The 22,487-nt window shown below is 37.1% G+C and overlaps 1 protein-coding gene across 9 annotated transcripts in view; it reads right to left on the bottom strand.

Moving 5' to 3' along the window:
• ZBTB40 (zinc finger and BTB domain containing 40) overlaps window positions 1-22,487 on the bottom strand; it is an 80,796-nt gene that overhangs the window by 47,931 nt on the left and 10,378 nt on the right. For 4 of the 9 annotated variants that reach the window (XM_079903473.1, XM_079903481.1, XM_079903480.1 and 1 more), the window contains exon 2: window positions 11,030-11,121. The exons of 2 other annotated variants lie outside the window; for them this stretch is intronic. The gene's annotated coding sequence lies outside the window, so the exon portion shown is untranslated. Of the gene's footprint in view, window positions 1-6,715; window positions 6,887-11,029; window positions 11,122-22,487 lie in introns of all 9 variants that reach the window. 3 more of the 9 variants (XM_079903475.1, XM_079903478.1, XM_079903476.1) reach the window with 2 other exon arrangements.

The raw sequence follows: 22,487 nt of genomic DNA, 5'->3' as shown, positions 1-22,487 counted from the left end.
CCAGAGGGACAGAGTCATAATTTTGTGAGTTTTAACTCCAGGAGCTCTACTGGGTACTCAAGTGAATACTGGGGGAAAATTCCCTTCTGCTTCTGGCAGGAGGAAGGAGAAAGTAACCATTTTAAAATATGACAGAGGATTCTGTTCTTCTCAACAAGGCCTAGTATCAGAAGAAACTATTTTACCAGAGTCTAACCTAACTGGAGGAAAGGAAATACCCAACGTCAGCCCACTCTAGCCATCCTGTACCACTTAAGGAGGTGGGGAGGGGGAGACTGAAAAGTATCAGTGAAGTTCACAGTCCAGGGGCACAGACTTACCAAAAGACTGAGACCTAATGATAGGTCTATAAAACACACTTCCTCCCTTCACATCTTACCACCCCATCACTATAGTTATACTTACCACAGTTCCTTTTACCCAGTACTTTATGTCTCCCTTTCAAGAAAAAACTACCAGGCATACTAAAAGGCAAAAAACACACTTCAAAGAGACTGAACAAGCATCAGAACCACAGTCAGATATGTCAGGAATTATCAGACAAGGAATTAAAAAAAAAAAAGATTAATAAAGGATTTAAAGGAAAAAGTAGACAACATGCAAAAACAGATGGCAATGTAAGCAGAGAGATGGAAATTCTAAGAAAGAATGAAAAAGAAAAGCTAGAGGTTAAAAACACTGTAACAGAAATAAAGAATGCCTTTGATGCACTTACTAGTAGACTAGATATGGTTGAGTAAAGAATCTCTGACCTTGAGGATATAACAATAAGAAACTTCCAAAACTGAAAAGCAAAGTGAAAAAGGTCTGAAAAAAACAGAACCAATATCCAAGAACTGTGAGACAACCACAAGAGGTAAAACATATGTGCAATGGGAATATCTGAAGGAGAAGAGAAAAAGAAACAGAAGCAATATTTGAAGCAATAAAGACTAAGAATTTCCCCAAATTAATGTTAGACACCAAACCACAGGTCTAAGAAGCTCAGAACCCCAAGCAGGATAAATGCTCTTAATAACTATACTTAAGCACATCATATTCAAACTATAGAAAAATCAAAGTTTAAAAAACAAATCTTGAAAAAAGCCAGAAGGACCTTTCCTTCAGAGAAGCAGATAGGAATTACATCTAATTTCTCCTCAAACAACCATGCAGGCAAGAGAAGAGTGGAGTGAAATATTTAAAATGTTGAGAGAAGAAAACAAACTACCAACCTAGAATTCTACCCTGAAATTTTTTCCTTTAACAGTGAATGTAAAATACTTTCCAGACCAGCAAGGTTGAGGGACTTGCCTGCCAGTAGACCTGCCTTCCAAGTAATGTTAAAGAAGTTATTCAGAGAGAAGGAAATGATAAAGTACAGAAATATGGATCTACATAAACTAATGAATAGCACTGAAGAATGAATAGGTGAAGGTAAAACAAAAATTGACATAGATAGCAGTTTTATTTTTTATTCTTAACTGACATAGATAGCAGTTTTATTTTTTATTCTTAACTGACATAGATAGCAGTTTGTTCAAAATAATGACAGCAACAATGTATTTGATTATGCATGCTTATGTTTATACAGGTAACCCTTGAACAACACAGGTTTGAGCTGTGAAGATCCACTTACATGTGGATTTTTTCAACACTAAATACTACAGTACCACGTAATCTGCAGTTGGTTGAATCCACAGATACAGAGGGCTCACTACAAAGTTATATGCAGATTTTTGCCTGTGCCAGAGGTCAGTGTCCCTAACTCCTGCATTGTTCAAGGGTCAATTCTATATGCTTATGTATAAATGAAATGAATGACAGCAATAATACAAGGGAGAGAAGGGAAAGATTAAGATTATGTTATTATTATTATAAGGTACTTATAATACATGTGAAGTGGTACAGTGTCATTTGAAAGTGGATTTAGATTAGTTGTAAATCTATTGCAAACTATAGGACACCACTAAAATAAGTTTTAAAAAGAAGTATAACTGATATGGTAAAAAGAGGTGAAAATGGAATCACGTCAAATGCTCAATTAAAACTACAAAAGAATGAAAAAGTATGTTAGACAAAAGTAGGAACAAAGAACAAGGGCAACATACAGACAACATTAACAAATATGGTAGATCAATGCTCTAAATATACTAATTAAAAGACAGATTGTCAGAGTGGATCAAAAAACAAGACCCACTCTGATGCTGTCTACAAGAAACTCACTTAAAGTTGCATATAGATTAAAAATAAATGCATGGAGAATGATATATCATGTTAACAGTAATCAAAAGAAAGCAGGGGAGCTATATTAATTTCAGACAGAGCAAACTTCAAGTAAGGAAAGATATTAGGGATAAAGGGGAGTTACTTAATGAAAAAGGGGTCAATACTCTAACAAGACATAATAATCCTTATTGTGTAGGCAACTAACACAAGAGCATCAAAACATGTAAGGTAAGCTGAAAGAAATACAAAGAGAAATAGGTGCATCACTATTATAGTTGGAGACTTTAAACACCTCTCTATCAGAAATGGATAGAGCCTGAAGGCAGAAAATCAGTAAGGACATCGGTGAAGTTAATGGCACCATCAAGCAATTGACTATAGACTACTTCATCTACAGCATATTACATATTCTTCTTAATATCACATGGAACATTCAACAAGATAGACCACATTCTGGGCCATAAGTTACCTTTCACAAATTGAAAAGAATAGAAACCATACACTCTGTTCTCAGACCACGATGGAATTAAACTAGAAATCAATGACAAAAAGATAGCTGGAAAAATCTCCAAATACTTGGAGATTAAACAACACACTTCTAAATAACACATAAGAAGAAATCTTAAGACAAATTCAAAAATATTCTAAACTAAATGAAAATGTAAATACAACTTATCAAAATTTATAGGATGCAGCAAAAGCAGTGCTTAGAGGGGAACTTATAGCACTGAATGCATACATTAGAAAAGAAGAAAGATCTAAAACCAATAATTTAAGCCTCCACTTTGGGATACTAAAACAAGAAGAACAAAGTAAATCCAAAGTAAGCAGGAGAAAAAGAAAATAGTGGACAAATAAATGAAACTGAGAAAAGGAAATCAAGAGAAAAAAAAAACAAACCTAAAAGCTGGCTCTTTGAAAAGATCAATAAAACAATAAGCCTCTACCAGGCTAACTAAGAAAAAAGAGAGAACACAGATTCCTAATATCAGAAATGAAAGAAGGGACATCAGTACAGATCCCATGCACAATAAAAGGATAAAAAAGGAATAATATAATAATATGCCCACAAATTTGATAACTTTAATGAAATGGATCAATTACTTGAAAGACACAATCTGCCAAGACTCACACAAGGAGAACTAGACATCTGAATAGGCCTAATCTATCAAAGATACTGAGTCAATAATTAATAACTTTCCAACACTTGAAGCAGCAGGCCCAGATAGGTTCACTGGTAAATTCTGCGAAACAGTTTAGGAAGAAATTATATCAAATATCCACAATCTCTTCCAGAAAATAGAAACAGAGGGAATACTTCCTAACTCATTCTATGAGCCTAGCATTACACTAACAGCAAAACCAGACAAAGACATTATAAGAAAAACAAAGACCAAAATCTTCAACAAAATATTAGGAAATCAAATTCAACAATAATAAAAATAATTTAACACCATGATCAAGTGGGATTTATCCCAGGTATTCAAGGCTGGTTCAACCTTTGAAAATCAGTAAATGTAATCCATTATAACAACAGGTTAAAAAAGAAAAATCGCATGTTCATATCAATAGATGCAGAAAAAGCATTTGAAAAAATCCACAAAATTCATGATAAAAACTCTCAGCTAACTAGGAATAGACGGGAACCTCCTCAACCTGATAAAGAACAGCTACAAAAACCAACAGCTAACATTAGAGTCGAAGCTTTCTGCCTAAGATCAGGAACAAGGCAGGGATGTCTCATTTCACCACTGCTTTTCAGTATCATTCTGGAATTCCCAGCTAAAAGGTATACAGACTGGGAAGGAAGGTGCGAAACAGTCTTTGTTCACAGATGATATGACTGTGATGAGGTATGTAGAAAATCCAAAAGAACTGACAAAAAATTTAATAATAATAATAACAAGCAATAGCAGCAAGGCTGCAGGATACAAGGTAAATATAAAAAACTTAATCACTCTCCTATCAGCAATGAACATGTCAAATTTGAAATGAAAACATTACCATTTAATTGGCACCCCCAAAAAAGAAATTAAAAATGTGAAAATACTTGAGGATAAGTCTAACAAAATACATACAAGATGTATATGAGAAAAACTACAAAACTCTAATGAAAGATATCAAAGAAAAAATAAGTAAATGGAGGGATATTCCATGTTCATGGATAGGAAGACTCTGTAGTGTCAAAATTTCAGTTCTTCCCAAATTGATCTATAAGTTCAACACAATCCTAATCAAAATCCCAGCAAGTTATTTTGTGGATACTGACAAACTGATTCTAAAGTTTATATGGAGAGGCAAAAGATCCAGAATAGCCAACTCAATATCAGGGTAGAGGAACGAAGTAGGAAGACTGACACTACTCAATACTCAACTTCAATACTTACCTACAAAGCTACAGTAACCAAAACCGTGTGGTACTGGTGAAAGAATAGATAAATAGACCCACAAAAGTACAGTCAACTGATCTTTGATAATGGAGCAAAGACAGTATTTTCAACAAATGGTGCTGGAACAACTGAACATCCACATGTAGAAAAATGAATCTAGACGCAGACCTCATAGCCTTCACAAATTTAGCTCAAATTGGATCACAGACTTAAATGTAAAAACACAACACTATAAAACCTCTAGAAAATACAAAGAAAAAACCTAGGTGACCTTGGATATAGCAATGACCTTTTAGATACACCTCCAAAGGCATGATCCCTGAAAGAAATAATGGATAAGCTGGACTTCATTAAACTTAAAGAACTTCTGCTCTATGAATGATAATGTCAAGAGACTGAGAAGACAAGTCATAGACTGGGAGAAAATATTTGCAAGAGACATATCTGTTAAATGACTATTATCTAAAACATACAAGGAATTCTTGAAACTCAACAATAAGAAAACAACCTGATTAAAAAATGGACCAAAGACCTTAACAGACATCCCACCAAGGAAGAGATGCAGATAGCAAGTAAGCATACAAAAAGATGTTCAACGTCATATGTCATATGGGAATTACAAATAAAACCTATTAGAAATGACAAAACCCAAATCACTAACAACACCAAATGCAGGTGAGGATGTATAGCAACAGGAACTGCTATTCATTGCTGGTGAGAATGCAAAATGGTACAGCACTTTGTAAGACAGATTAGGAGTTTATTATAAAACTAAGCATATCCTTATCATATGATCCTGCAATTGTGCTCCTTGATATTTACCTAAAAAAACTGAAAACTTACGTCCACACAAAAACCTGCATGCAGATGTTTACAGCAGCTCTATTCGTAATTGCCAAACTGTCTTTCACCAGATAAATGGATAAACAAACTGTGGTACATCCAGACAATAGAATATTATTTAGTGCAAAAAGAAATGAGCTATCAAGCAATGGAAAGACATGGAGGACACTTAAGTGCATATTAGTAAGTGAAAGAATCCAATATAAAAAGTCTCTATATTATATGAATATAACCATATGACATTCTGGAAAAGGCAAAACGATGGAGATAGTCAAAAGATCAGTGGTTGCCAGTGGTTGGGAGTAAGGAGGGATGAATAGGTTTAACACGGAGGATCTTTAGGGCAGTGAAATTATTGTGTATAAAACTACAATGGTGAATTCATGTATCATATACATGTCAAGTTCCAGAGAATGTATGAAACCAAAAGTGTACCTTAATGAAAACTATGGACTTTGGGTGACAATTACGTATCCATGTAGGTTCACTGATTGTAACAAATGTATCACTGTGTTGTGGGACAGTGGGTGAGGTTGTGTGGGGACAGGATTATAATGGGAACTCTGCACTTTACTCTCAATTTTGCAGTGAACCTAAAACTGCTCTAAAGAATAAAGTTCATCTATTAAGAAATTTTTCCTTTTAGGAATGTAAATTTTCAGTACTAATCACCCCAAACCCTATCTATACTATGGTATAGATTGTAGAACATTCATGAATTCATATAATTTTTTTAAAGCTTACTCAAAGAGTAGCTTTGAGAACATCTAACCTTACTGTTTCACTACAGCTTGTTTTAATATCTGTGTTATAAAAATGCATACTTTTTAAAGATAAACTGTGGCCTAGGAGCTAACTGACTTGTTGCTGAAATAGTAGTAGCAACAGGAGCAGGATTGGAATATCTCCCAGTTCTTGTGGAAAACAGAAAAAAAAGTTCTGTAAGATTTAAAACAGACAAAAGTACGAGCTATCTTTAGAAAAAAAGGAGGTAAGTCTGAAAATTTGTAAATTAACTTATTTTAATATCTGAGAAAAAAATCAGAACAAGAATTCAATTTGCAAATAACACAAAACGACTAAACAGACACTGATGTGGTTTTTCTAAAGAACAAATGATATCAGGAGAATATGATTTTCTTCCTAAGACAAGACATAGGCTCTATGGATTACAGTAAATCAAAAGACTTACCTGGACATAAATCTTTTCAAACAATCCTATTAATAAGGAACACATTATTGGGATTATATTTTTAGGACAAACTAAAACTTACTTAAAATGTTGCTTTGGGGTCATTTCTGGTCAGTCTTTCATCAGATTAAAAAATACGAAGAGCCACCAATGATGCAGAGGGAGGTACTTTGAGCATTAACTACAGGATTGTGGTCAGAGCTATTTCACATTTTTGTTGACAACTAAATTAGATAAGAAAATAATAGAATAACTGTAACAGAATAAGCAACTGAGCAAGGTTAAAAAAAAACTGAACAAAATTATGTGGTTTACCAATATATAGATACTAAAACCATGGTTATAAACTTGAGCAATAAAAGGAGAATAGGGATAGTTAAGGCAGAATAAATTCAAAGGTTACTTAATGAATGTAAGCTGGTAAAGTTGAAAGTTGAAATTTTACTGAGATTAATAGGAATACTAATTAAAGGAAAGACTTTTGGCAAAATGGCACACTGAGCTGATGTAAATGGACCTTTTCCTCCCACTTCACACACAGAAACACTGGATAAAATGTAACAAAAATGCTTTAAAAATATATATTCAAGCTAGGGCTTCCCTGGTGGCACAGTGGTTAAGAAGAATCCGCCTGCCAATGCGAGGGACATGGGTTCGAGCCCTGGTCTGAGAAGATCCCACATGCTGCGGAGCAACTAAGCCCGTGCGCCACAACTACTAAGCCTGTGCTCTAGAGCCCGCGAGCCACAACTACTGAAGCCCACACGCCTAGAGCCCGTGCTCTGCAATGAGAGAAGCCACCGCAATGAGAAGCCTGAGCACCACAACGAAGAGTCACTCGCCACAACCAGAGAAAGCCCGCAGGCAGCAACAAAGACCTAACGCAGCCAAAAATAAATAAAATAAATTTAAAAAATATCTATCTATATATATAGTCAAGCAAGAAAAAGAAAAAAGGAAATTCCCAGGTACCTGAAATGGAAGTGACATCAAAATCAAAGCTGAAACAGTAAAGTGGGAGTTGAGACCATGATGGCCCAAAGGGGTTTCAAACTCTAATACAGGCCCTAGGCTTGGAGGAGAAGGCATTAATGCTCACATGGAGACTGGAAATATAGCTTCAGGCAGGTAGAAGGTGGGGGAGTTGGAACTGAGACCCTTGCACAAAGCACAGAGCCTCAAACAACTATCCCTCCTTTATATGCAGTCTGAAAAATCTCTGCTCACTGGCTCAGGGAAACAGAATAAAAGTTGCTAATTATCTGGGCCTTGAGTAGAAGAAATGGCACCCACAAGAAATCTAAAATGTAGGCCTATGACATACAGAGGTGAAGGATCCAAATTTATATATTATATCGTATAAGAATCTTGGGCTGAGAAATTAACATAAAAATTGGTCTTTGACATGCAGGAGAAAAAAAACAGAATACTTTCAAAACCCAAGGCACAGAGACTCTCACAGGAAAAAAGAAAAACATAGAGAGAAATGAGCTCACTATTACAAACCATATGAGGAAGACCTGAATGTGAAAGGTAAATTTATAAAAGTTAACAGTAGAAAATGTCAGAGGGTATCTTTGAAGCAGGTGTTGGGAAACTTCTTAAACATTGCCCCAAAAGCTTAAAAAAAGAAAAGATGAATATGATTATACTGATATTAAAGGTTTCTGTCAAAGAACTCTATAGTCTATAGATATGATTAATAGACAATGGACAAATGGTAGAACCAGGAGATATTTATACAGTTTAAAGACAAGGAGTTAATATCTAGAATACATGAGAAATTCCTGGAAACCTTAGGGAAAAAAAATCCAATGGGGAGAAAAATGGGCAAATGACGTAACATGGCAATTCAGAAAAGGAGTTCACTTAACTGGCTAACAAGTAAGAGTAGTTGTTACAATAGCAGTAAAAGCAGCTAACATTTATTATATATTCAGGAAGTGCTTATTATATTCAGGAATATGCTTTACATATATTAATTCATTTCATTCTCTTAACAACCTGATGATGCAGATGCTGTTATTATTCCCTTTTACTGATGGGGAGACTAAGGCCCAGAGAGGTTAAGTAATTTCTCTAAGGTCTTACAGTAACATGTGGTAGAACATAAATTTGAATCTAGAGTAAAACTGGTGGTATATAAATTCATATAGCTATTCTGGAAAAACACTCTGGTAATATTTAGTGAAATTTTCTGTGCATATATGCCTTGTGGCCCAAGAATCATATTTCTGAGTACATTTCCCAGAAAAGTTCTCACATAGGTTCATAAGGACACATGGCCAGAAAGATCACTGGGCCATTGTTTTCTGTAGCAGGGAAATGAGAGGTCATTTAGATGTCAGTCACAAAAAGAATTTAAGTAAATATGCAAAATGTATCCTATGGAATATAGTGCATTAGAAAGAAGCAACAACTGACTATTCAGACAGAAACAGATCTTAAATACCCAATTGAATGAAACAATAACAACCAGAATGAGATCTAGAGCATAATTCCACTTACGTAAGTTAAAAACACAAAAACAAAACAATGAATAACAGTAAGGTAAAGTTACATTGTAGCAAAAGACATTTTATCAAATACATTAGAGTAAGTGCTATAAAGGGGAGGGAAATAGGAGTAGCGGTAGGAGGTGAAGGAGGAAAAAAAATCAAACGAGAAGGGCCTTGCCAAGATAGATGCTAGAGTGTCTCAGATGAGGAGGATTCCTGTGCCACCCCCAAAAGGCAAACAGTAAAAACAAAAAGTCACATGAGGAAATGAATCACCACAACGGAAAGACATTAGATGCAAGGAAGAGTACAAATAGCATCTCCAAGAATTGAAAACCCTAAAAATTATAGAATACTATGAAAAAATGCTACAAATTAATTGTTTCATTTTAATAAACAGGCAAAATGAAGGGAAGCCATAATGGAAGAAAAAGATAATATGAAAAAAGAATAGGCAGATGTGAAAAAGAACCAAAAGAACTTCTAGGAATAAAAGTTAAGTCACTGAAATTCATCTATCAATGAATTAAACAGATTAGATACAGCTAAAGAGAAAATGAGTAATTAGGAAAAGAAGTCTGAGAAAATTACTCAGAAGGTAGCAGAGAGGTAAAAAACAAAACAAAACAAAAAAAACCCAAAAACAGAAATATGAAAGAGAGGTTAAAGGATATGGAAAACAGAATATGAAGGTTTCACATGCATCTGAATAGGTGTTCCGGATAGAGATAATGAAGAACATGTGGCAGAAGCAATTTGAAGATATAATATCTGAGAATGTTCTAGGACTAAAGTCAGACATGAGTCTTCAGAATAAAAACTTTGAAGTATCAACAACACTGAGAAAAAGAAATTGTAAGCAAACCAAAAGAAAAGATTATTACTTAATCAAAGAAGACGGTTTGACTGGTACAGACTTCTCATTAATAACAATAGATATAAGAAAATGGAGTAACAGTTTTCAAATATTAAGGAAAATAACAATCAACCATGTATCTATATACAAGTTGAAACAAAATCACCTTCAAACAAAGATAAGAGGCTCAGAGACTGTCACTGAAAGAATTACTATAAGAAGCAAACTGAACCAGAAAGAAAGGATAGAATGTAAGAAAAAATAGCAAGTAGCAAGCAAAGAAACTGCTAAACGTATCCACTAGAAAAGTTAAAATCAGAAAAACTGATAATACCAAATGTTGATGAGGATGCAGAATGACTAGAACTTGCATACATTACTGCGGAAAGTGCAAAATGGTACAACTACTTTGAAGAACTGTGTGGAGGTTTCTTATAATAAAAGATTAACCATTGATACAAGCAACAACATGGATAAACCCTAAAACAGTATGTTAGGTCAAAGAAGCCGGGCACAAAAGAGTACATATATATGACTAAATCTACAGGAAAGAGACATACAGAAAAAACTAATCTACAGTGATAGCGATCAAATACTGTAGTGGTTGTGGAGGTTGTGGGGTGGTGTGGGGGAAGGGAATTAAACAGGAGGAGACACAAGGAAACCTTCTCGGGGAATGGAAATATTCTGTACCTTATTTTGGATGGTGGTTGAAGACTAGATATTTGTCAAAACTCTTCAAATAGAATTCATTGAACTGTATGTTAATTATATCTTAATAAAAAAGAAATTAAGAAATGTGTTTTAAAATGCACTGGCTATTTTAAAATGGATATGGGAAGGGGAGGTTAAAAACAAAGTAGAATAATGACAACCATAGTAGCTACCACTTATTTAATGCTTACTATGTGCCAGGGACTGTTCTAAATGCTTTGCATCTATTAACTCATTTAATCTTTTCAACAACCCTGTGAAGTAGGTACTCTTATCATCCCCATTTTACATATAAGAAAATGTGGCACAGAGAGGTTATACAACTTACCTAAGGTCACACAACTAGTGTGTGGCAGACCTGGGCTCCAAACTCAGGCAGTCTGGCTCTGAGGTCTATATTCTTAAAAATCCACTGCCTCTCTGAAATTAAAAATCAACAAGAACATGGAAGATGAGAGAAGGAGCACTAGAGTTAGGATGTTCTAAGAGTCAAGGGGATGACAAAAATAATGATTAACTTTAGCTTTTAGCCTAAGAAAAGTATGTATGTTAACAGGTAAGGATACAAGGGAACAGAAACTGAACAAATATTTGCAAACAAGAAGTATAAAAGGGAATTAAGAAAATGTGATTAATACAATAGCAAGTGGAAAAGGGGAAAAAGAAAGGCAAAGAAGGTAAAGGCAAAGGTAAATAGAAAAAAACTTAAGATGGTAGAAATAAATAAGTCCAAATGTATTAGTAATCACAATAAAGAAGCAGATTAAACGTTCCTGTTAAATGGCAGAGATTCTCTGATTGGATTCTTAAAAAAACAGCCATATGCTACTTATAAGAGAATTAATGTGTAGGTGTGTTTACACTTAAAACAGTGCCCAGCACGTAGTAAATACTATATGTGTTAGCTGTATTATTATTACCAAGAAAGACTGAATTTTCCTCATTAAATAGTTTTGAAACTAGCCATCTGACATGACAGCTGAAGTACCTACCTGTAAATAAACAGTTAAACTATATAATCTTTGTAGACCACTTTCAGGTACAGAATACTGTTATTAAATAAATCTAATATATAATCATGAGGGATACATTAGTGACTTGGGGGCTACTGAAATGTACTATAGAGGCTAAACTACACTTTGTTGATCGCACAACTAAAATGTAAAAGCCTCTAACATATATTTTACTATTTCCCCCTAACTCCCTTTGCAAGGAAGTTAAATGGAGGGGAGAGAATATAGCGCTAAATATAATGGCACGAAAGCATGCTTTTCAGAGCTAAGAAACTATAGTGGAACACAGCATGTTGGAATCTTTAAGTCCTGTAGATTCCTGTATAGAGGCAACCTAAATTATGTTATTAAGCACTTAACTGAAATCACTAGGCTTGGGAAAATTGTCAAAGGTCCCAAGGGAAGGACATTTAAGCAACAAAAGAGCACCAGAAGGATGCATGTTCCTCAAAGCAACAATATTAAAGCTTCAAGAAAAGACTATACTGATATAGAATAAAGATACTTAGAAAAAACTTAATTGGCTGAACCTAGTGCTGCATAATGACCCAAAACACAAATGGGAATTCAACACAAAGTGGAAACTAGGCCAGCTTTCTAAAAGAAGCACAAAGATTTTATTTATTTATTTAAATTTTTATTTTGTCTACTTCCAAAAAGAATCTGAAAGTTTGAGGATTCTTTAAGCTACAAACAAACAACAGTTACACACAGGGGGGAAAAAACCCCCAAAAAACCAGGAAAAGCACAAGTGAGAACTTAAGTCAGAGCTGGTAAGAAACATGGAATCCCTTTGATGAACAAGAAGGAAAGTAACACTAAAGACTTACAGTCTCTTATATACATCAGTTAATTAAATAAAGTAGATGTTCTGAAATCCACAACTGCTGGCAATGTCCTCAGCAAGACACTCAAATAAAAGACTTTGCTGCCACTGATGAAGGGTAAGAGACTCTTTTCTGGGCCTCAGGAACTGGACCTGCCATTCCCCAATTTACTGTACTTATTTCCCCATAAGTCTTCAGCCAGCAATACACATATGTCAACTAACAACTATTTATGGGTCAATTGCCTACCAATTACTCAGCCCACTGCTAGGTGCTGTGTGGGAGCCAAGTGAAATATAAAACAAGGTCCTTGTTCACAGAGAGCCTGTAATAAAGTTGATTCAACTTATTTCAACTGGAATGACTGAAAACAGAAGTCTTAAAAGGACTCAAGAGACAAGAAGAGGGAAAGGAAGACGAGAGAAAGGAAAAAAACAGATTGATCCCAGTGAGTGGAAAGGAAAAGGGTAGGACTGGAGTTGGTAAATGCAAGTTAGGTACAATTTCAACAGGTAAGGGTGAAGAGGGAGAGTGCTCTGGAATCATGTATGTGCACAGGCAGTTAGCACTGGACCCATTGGAAAGGCACTGGAAAGCCCTCCAGTAAGTTGTTGCCATCATTATTATGGACACTGGGCTGGCTAGGGTGGGTCTCCAAAAATACCCACTTAAGAGGAAATGTGGAACACTAGGCTGCCTAGGTCAGGGAGGCCAGAAAATGAGCAGAGGAACTTAACCTGCTTTGAGGGAGGAGTTTCTGAAATATAGCACAATTAAAGCAGAGCTATTCCAGTGACAGATGGCATGGTCTAATACGGAAAAGTGACTAGCAATGGGAAGGAAGAACAAGCAACCTATATATATTGTCTAATAATAAATAAAGCTCCGTAGGAGCAGAAGTTGGACACACATCTGCCTAGATTTCTATAGCCCAATACCCAAGAAAGAAAAGCCATCCTAATACTTGATCAAGGGCCCTCCATTCCAGTTCTCCTAACAATTCTGCACTCTCCTTTGGGCACATCTATCTCATAGTCTGAGACATCTCTCATATGGCCTGGCTCAATGCAACCTTATCTGCTTAAAGTTTGTTTTGTTTTTACTGTTGCTATTGATAATCCCTATCTCCAGAATATAATCTTTAGTTCTGTCTTGATTTCTGGATTCTGCTGGAACCAGAGAGCTGGAAGGGACCTTGGAGAGCCCTATTCATTGCTTTCAGCAAACAGACGTTCATTACTTTATTACTTTATTCTATCACGTACTCTTGTCCAATGACCAAATGACCTTAGTCCAATCCCTCCCCTTTTTAACAGAGGAAACTGAGGTCCTGAGAGGCTGAGTTGCTCTTTGATCCGAGTCAGCTTTAACCCCATGGCTATTTAGTATCTCACAACCAACCAGAATCAGGTGAAATAACAGGCACTCTCAACATAATTAGAGCAAAGATCACACACTCAGAGACAAGAAATGGGGCATCTGCTACACACAAAAAGATGATTTAAAATGTAACGTATCTAAGGAATCAGCTAAGTTAAAAGAGAACCACTAGCAATTATTTCTGAGAATGCAAGGAGGATTGGTGAGGTTAGAAAAGGGTGACCGTAGCTTTTAGCAGGCCCACATTGCTCAAGTTCAAAAGCAGCTGTCATTTGGTTTCTTCTCTTACACTGCCGGCCTGAAAGGCAGCAATATATAGTGTAAGGGATGGAGATTTTTGTATTTGATAGTCCTGGGTTCATGGTAGTACCTTTTTATATGTATTGTCATTGTTGTTTCTAATATTATTATCAACACTATCATCATCATTCCATCCCAAATACTAGTCTACTACTGTTCCAATCTTTGAGATTTGTAGTAATACCTGAACGGCCTGTGTGCTTTCCTAAGGTACGTTCTGGTCATTGGGAAATCCAGGTAGCCAGAACAGCTCTGAAGAATATCAGTACTGAAGATTCTAAAAGCAGCTGAATTGGCCTAAGAGTCACCTTTGGGGATTCGGGAGGCTGTCTACCGAGCTCTATGGTACATATCAAGTAGGGATAATACCTTGCTATATTCTGGGATTTACACCTCATCCTTCCATTTAACTTTGTTTTACAGATGAAGACTAAGGCTCAGGGATGTTAAATGGCTTGTTAAGGGCCACAGAACTAACAAGGGGCATAAGTGAGCCCATGTCTCAATTCTCAAGCCATAGTTCTTTTCTCCATAATATGAAGGCCTCACTGGAGTCCAAGACTTAGCTACCACTTCTGCAGATTATTCTCCCTTCCAAGGGCTCAGTAGCCATTAAAGAGTATAGCTGTCAACTCTTGGTTACTTAACGTACACTTACGGTGTCACCCTGAGGGGAACTGTTTAGTGAGCCAACCACATCCACTGACCCATCGGCTCAGGAGACTGTACTTTTCTCAATTACCAATTCATGTCTCGTGAACAGTTAGCCGTAATGGTATCCTGCTCTCTCTTTTCATATTCTATCAAGGATATTATTTATCAAATAATCACAAATAAAAGCTACTAATAAGCACATTTTACATGTTACCCCCTTTAATACTAATAACCCAGCAAGACAGTTAAACCCAATTATAATTAAGTCCCAATAGTGGAGAGGTTAAGGAACAGGCCCAAGATCACATACAAAATCCAGTCTGAGCCTTTTAAAGCTCATGCCCTTCTACCCACTAGAACAGTTTCTCGTACTTTAGTGTGCGTGAAAATCACCTGGGGATCTTGTCAAAGAAAAGATTCTGATCCAGAAGGTCTGCAGTGGGATCTGAATTCTGCATTTCTAATAAGCTGTGGGTTGACTCAGATGTTGATAGTCCAAGGAATCCTCTCTGAATAGCAAAGCACTATACAACATTGCCTGTTCTCAAATCACATTTTTTCACATCTAATTATTATCAAATATGTTTTAAGCAACCCTTCACCTCTAAAAAGTTCCAAGTCATCCTCAAAACCTTCCCTTTTGCACCTGCCCTTGCTCCAGTCAGAACAGCTTTAAGAATAAAACCTACAAAATACGGAGGATTCTAATAACCAGGCCTTAGGTGAATAGCTCTGTGGCCTGGCACCAACCAAAACTCCTTTAGAATGCATTCCAGCAACCCGGACTTCCAGGGCTAGACAAGCTTCCCTGGCTGCTACTAAAGTAAATGGAGGTCAAACTGTTCCTGATCTAGAGTAAACTGGTCACCTGAACCTGGTTAAGCCCTGGCAGGTTCTAGGATGGTACAGCCAATCAATAAATGTATGCTGAACTGGACACAGTGAAGAGATCTGGGCTCATGGCACCATACATGACCTACTGTGACATTTCCATTCTAACTACTATGCCCATCTGTCTTCTCCCACAGAGAACAGGACAACTCTGCTTGTCTTCCATAGCCTTCCATACCCAGATTCCCTAAAAGCCATATCGAACAGCATTTCAAGGCCTATATTCTCTTTTGTGGTATAAAGTCTAAAGATTAAGGCTTAATATTACGTGCTGCCTTGACAGCTGGTAAAATCAAGAAGGCCTCAAATGTCCTAACCACAAATTCCAGTACCCACTCTGCTCCCGTGGACAAGGTCCCCTAGTCAAACAATCCTCCTTATCAAAGGGGCCAGGCACTGTTCCTGTTTATTCCTGGGTAGTGGGTTTCAGTTCCCTGCCAGCCCCCAAAATTATTCAAACAAGTCAATCATATCCTCTGGCATAAACCAGAAAGCACCCACCTTCTTGATACTGCAAGCCTGCCTCCCACAGCCCCTGGTTGTTAATGCTGCTCCTGAGTACACCCTCTGTGTCCTCCTCTGGGGCTGTGAGTATAAATTGCTTTCAGTCTCATCTGCCAGTGTCCAGTGTTGTGTGCTTAGCCATCCCCACAACCCTAGGGTAGGAATCCCTCCCTCATCAACGAGGTGAAGAGGAGGTGATTAAAACATCGTTTTTTGCCCAATCCACTGATCTCTGCTCTTTTTCCTATCCTTGAATCTCCTGAATGCCTTTGGCAAGGTCATTAACTACTCTATGATGGTAATGATGTCCAGCATTTGTTCTAAGCTCTGTCCATACATTTTCCCACTTAATTCCCCAAACATCCCTATGAGGTAGACACCATTATTATCCCTAATACACAGATGAGGAAACTAATGTCCAACAAGATTATGCAACTTGCCCAAGACCATACAGGTATTAAGTTAGAGCAAAGCTCAAATGCAGATCTACCTGGCTCCCTGTTCTTAATTACTACCTTAGTCTTGAGAGGATTTCGGGGCTCAGTGCTATCATTCCTCAACTCCTCTCACAGACAGAGATGTGCGGCTAGATGCCCTGACAGGATGACCTGCATTTGAGATGCCATGTCTTTTGCTGGTCTCTGCTAAAAGATGGATGGAAATGTGTCTATTGGAACAGGCCAGCTGGCTTGCCAGGAAGAGACTGGCAAGAGACTTCCCTCAACGGCTTGAACTTAATTTACCAAAGGTCTAGTTTGGTTATCAACCTCATAGATACAAACACCCTATCCTGTAAAAGTCTCAAAATTAATCAGACTTGGGGAGTTTGGATAGTACTGTCTAAACTAATTGTTTAAGAGAAGAAATATAAATCAGAAAGTCAATTTATTAGTTCATTTATTAGTGAAATGTGCCTACTCTCTGCAGTCATCTGTGAAAAAATTCCAGCAGCAAGGTCAAGTATGATCAGAAAGCCTTTTAGGAATCACAGAAGAGACTACATCTCTCAACATTCAGTGGTGGCCTGGTGCATCTGTCTTTGACACTGCACAGTGCTGATGGGAGTGTACAATGGTAAAAATCATTCAGGGAAGTAATCTAGTAAATAATCTGCTCATGTAGAGCTATAAAAAATGTCCTTGGAGAGGGACATGAGAATTTGGGGGGATTGAGGAGGATATACTTTACGTGCCCTGTTTGAATGTTTTACCAGGATGTGTTTTACAGAATGTATCTGTAATATATATCAGTTGCATAATTACAAATTAAAGAAAGAATGAGAATCCTATGATATTAGAAGAAAAAAATTGTTAATGTTTATTCCTTTAGACCCACTTCTAAGTATCTATCTATAAAGAGATAATAATTAGAGATATAATAAAATATTTATGCACACTGTATTCAGAGCAATAGATTTAATGGTAAAAAACTGGAAACTTAGATGTATAATATGAGATTTTTAAAGTAAACATGGTATACGGACATATTATAGAATATCATGTAGCCATTAAAAATCAGGCTCTCTATATGGTACCTACAGCACAAATAACCAAAGGAAAAAAAAAATAAGTTGGACGTCATCAAATTTAAAAACTTCTGTGTATCAAGGGACACTATCATGAAAGTAAAAAGACAATCCACAAAATGGGTACAAATATTCACAAATCATATATCTGATAAGGGTCTGGTATCCAGAATATGTAAACACAGTGTATCAGAATATAAGGTATTCAGAACTCTTACAACTCAACAATAAAAGGACAAATATGCCCATTTTAAAATGGGCAAAGGATCTGCACAGATATCTCTCCAAAGAAGATATAAAAAATGTCAAATAAGCACATGAAAAATGCTCAACATCAGTAGTCACTGGGGAAATGCAGATCAAAACTACAATGAGATATCACTCCACACCTACTAGGATGCTATATTAAAACAAACAAACAAACAAAAAATACAAGCATTGCTGAGGATGTGGAGAAACTGGAAATCCTATACGTCGCTGGTGGGAATGTAAAATGGTAGCCCCACTGTGAAAAATAGTTTGTCAGTTCCTCAAAAAGTTAAATACAGACCCAGCAATTCCCCTCCTAGGTATATACCCAAGAGAAATGAAAACATATGTCTACACAAAAACTTGTACACTAATGTTCACTGCAGCATTATACATAACAGCCAAAAAGTGGAAACAACTCAAGCAGCCATCAACTGATAAATGGACAAGTAAAATTGTGTTTATCCATACAATGGAATATTATTCAGTCATAAAAAGGAATGGAATAATGATAGTGCTACAAACATGGGTATACCTTGAAAACATGCTAAGTTGAAGCCAGACACAAAAGGCCACATAGGGTATGATCCCCTTTATATAAAATGTCTAGAATAGGCAAATCCATAGAGACAGAAAGCTTAGTGATTGCTAGAGGTTGGGAGGAGGACTGGTGAGTGAATGCTAATGAGTATGGGGTATTTTTTTGGAGTGATGAAAATGATCTAGAATTAGAAAGTGGTGATAGTTACACAGACTTTGAATTGTACACTTTAAAACAGTAAATTGTATAGTATGTGAATTATATCTAAATAAAAAATTTTTAATTAGGCTCTTGAAGATTTTTAATAATGTGGTGAAATGCTCTCAACATACTAAACACAGGATGCAACTGTATATATAATTCCAACTTGGTTTAAAAATATATGTACATGCATATATACATTTGCATTGAAAAAGACAGAAAATATATTAAAATGCTAATAGTGGTTATCCCTAGGTAGTATCACTATGGGGGACTTATTTTCTTCTTCATATATTTCAAATTTTTTCTACAGTAAACATGCATTATTTTTATAACCTCCAAATTAAAAAACCCAGGTAGGTTTGTCTGGCTTCAAAGCTAGTGTCATTTCCAACATACTATACACTCATAAGACATTTATTTAGCTCCTACCAAGCAAAGTTAAATAAGATATAATCTCTGCCCACAAGGAATTTACATAACTCCAGGGTGGGGTCTGAACCCAAGTCCATGGACTGGGAAGGGGAAGAGGCATCTATAATGCTCTTTAAATTACTGGACACACAGTGTTATTCAACTGCACACTTTCTGGGAGACAGGTCATGAGCAGCAGTGTAGCTCAGTGGTTAAAGGCCGGAGCTAGAGCCAGACTACCTGAGTGTGAAGTTTGAATGCCCAATCACAAAGTGTGACCTTGGAAAAAATCGCCTAAACTCCATGGGGCATAGTTTCCTCATCTACAAAATAGGGGTAATAATAGTACCTCTCTCACTGGGTTGTTGGAAGAGTAAATGAATTAACACAGCTAAAGCACCAGCATTATATGCTGGGGACACAGCAAGTGCTCAATAAACTGATTATCTGCTAGCTGCCAGCATCAGCATCAGCGTCATCGTCATCATGATCATCACTACCACCACCTCACCACCATATTCTCAAGGAGGTAGAGACAGGAGATTAAGGACCACTAGAAAGGTTGTTTTTCACGTCTCAAAACTGGCAGCTAGCATCTGATTCTTGATAAGCCTATAATAACTATTACATTCAACTAATTTCTTTTTCCAGATTCTCTCAATCTCTAACGAAACTCTTCTTTTGAGGTGTTCAAAACAATGAGGCAAAACATCAAACTGTTTGGCATAACAAACTGCTTGTGTCCTCTTATCTTTTGTCTAATTCATAGAAACAAGCAATTTTTCAAGGCTATTATAATGGAAGGAGGCTTTGAGAGACTTATCTGCCTTTCCCCTGCCTTTCCGGGCCATGCTGCTCTGATCCAGTAGTTCATCAACGATGACTCTTCACAGGCCAAACTGCAAAATCTCCTGAGCAACATATTCATCTAATGAGTGGCTGGGGATTGTGACTGCATTACACCTAATGCCGACTCTTCCATCCTGCAGTCAAGACTCTCAACAAGCAATCATCACTTCAGTGCTTTCACATTCAACCTCTTAGGTGTTACAAAAGACCCTTGGCTTCATCACTGACACTTTTGTCCTGACCTGAAAATGTGGATGAGTTCTGCGTTTTCACCAATCTGATTATGATAATACACTTTTCTTCACGGGGGAATAAATCTCAACCACACAGTAGCAAATTCCAAAATCAAAGATACCCATCTAATGTAAAAGTAAAGAGCTCAAGCAACTGAAGAATATGAAAACAGGCCTTGTGACTTCGGAGGCTGTGTGTTTAACAGTAAAGGTTTAGGGCACAGGCTGTAGAGACAGCTCGCCCGCGGGTGAATCACAGCTCTGCCTCTCTTACCAGCTATACAACTTGAGGCAAGTTGCTTAACTCTCTGGGCCTCAGTTTCCTAATATGTAAAATGGGGATAATATTAGTTTTATCTCATGGGGTAGCTGTAAGCATTAATAAGCCTCTGTTAGTAAGTCAATGCACATGAAGGGCATTTCCTATAACATTGTAAATATTCATTAAATGTTAAAAGGAAGCATAAAAATACACCTGCCAAAATACTTGTTTTTACAGTTTTTGGCTGGTGATCAGTTCACAGATATACTGTTTTTCGTTTTTTAAAATATTTATTTATTTATGACTGTGTCGGGTCTTCGTTGCTGCACATAGCCTTTCTCTAGTTGCAGCGAGTGGGGACTACTTTTTGTTGCGGTGCGCAGGCTTCTCATTGCAGCGGCTTCTCATTGTGGAGCACGGGCTCTAGGTGCGTGGCCTTCAGTAGCTGTGGCACACGGGCTCGCGGGCTCTAGAGCACAGGCTCAGTAGTTGTGGCACACAGGCTTAGCTGCTCTGCAGCATGTGGGATCTTCCTGGATCAGGGATCGAACCCGTGTTCCCTGCATTGGCAGGCGGATTCTTAACCACTGACCACCAGGGAAGTCCGATATACTTGTTTTTAATCACTCTGCCTCATCACTTATATAAGTTACATATATATCTTCTATATACTGTATGTCAAATATTATATAATTTTTTAAAAAGAATTTATAGACAATCACATTGCAAGTTTCACAGCTGAGTCAAGCTAGGAAAGGGAGAGGGTTAGGCCTCTCATAACAGCATGCTGGATTATATAATCTGAGAGATTTCACACAAAGCCTTTAACTCACTGAAATTAATAGGAGATACAAAGAACTTTCGAAATCACCTGCTCCAATTCCCTTATTTGTAGATGAAGAAACTGAGGCCCTGAGAAGTGTTTTAAGATCTTCCAGTTCACTAATAACAGAAATCAGACTCTTCTGTTAACTATGACTCAGATATATATTTTTTAAGTGGAAAGCAATGAGGAAGACATTATGGCAAGGGGGAAAAGAAAGACATAGTTTGGAAGAGTTACGGTAGCAACCTAACAATGGGAGCTAACATTTTATGAAGATTTATTATATCCCCGACACTGTGACGAGCATTTTGCATGGGTGCTCTTATATAATTTTTGCAAAACCTGGGAGGTAGTTACTATTATTAACTCCACTTTAACTGAGAAAGTGGAGACCTAGAGAGATTAAATGACTTGCCCCAAATCATAAAGCCAGTGAGCAGTAGAGTCAGTAAATGAACCCATGCTGTTTGACTCTGGAGCCGGACCTTTACCACTGGATATTGCCCAAGCTTAAGAATTTAAAAAGCAGTGAAGCGCTTGATCCTTGAGTTTTTCTCCTACTTTTTTGGTAACTTCTCTGTTCAGAGGCAGTGCAAAGATACACAGTAAATGAAGTAGTTTTAAAGGAAGAACATGACCTTGATTTAGAGCCTACTTATTCCCCGCTATATGAGGCACCATACACATATTACTCTGGCCCCCTGACTTGTCCAAGGCCATACAGCTGGTAATATTGCCACTGGGGGATGTGGAGCCCATGCCGTCCCAGCAAACCTCCAAGACCCATTTCCCAGCCTAGTCAGTGGACAGTGTATGCTTGTCTGTCCAGCAGATCTTTACTGAGCTCAGCCAAATGGCCTTAACTGGCTTGGAACTACACAGAGAAGAAATCAGCATACTCCCTGCTCTCAAGGAGTTTATGGCACAGCTGGGAAGAAGAGACCACTTTCAGCTTAAAATTCTTCTTTTCTTCTACATTGTAGTTAAGCAGCAGAAGCACTGAAGAGTCTATGGAGCCCCAACTTCCTGTGAGACTGTCCTATTACCCTACTCGGATCACCCAGCCTTCAGGACACTTCTGTGTATATTTCATACATGAACTCCATTCTCCTCTCCC

This window comes from Stenella coeruleoalba, assembly GCF_951394435.1.
Source record: "Stenella coeruleoalba genome assembly, chromosome: 1".
Lineage (NCBI taxonomy): Eukaryota > Metazoa > Chordata > Mammalia > Artiodactyla > Delphinidae > Stenella > Stenella coeruleoalba.
This window is presented reverse-complemented; position numbering and strand designations above follow the sequence as displayed.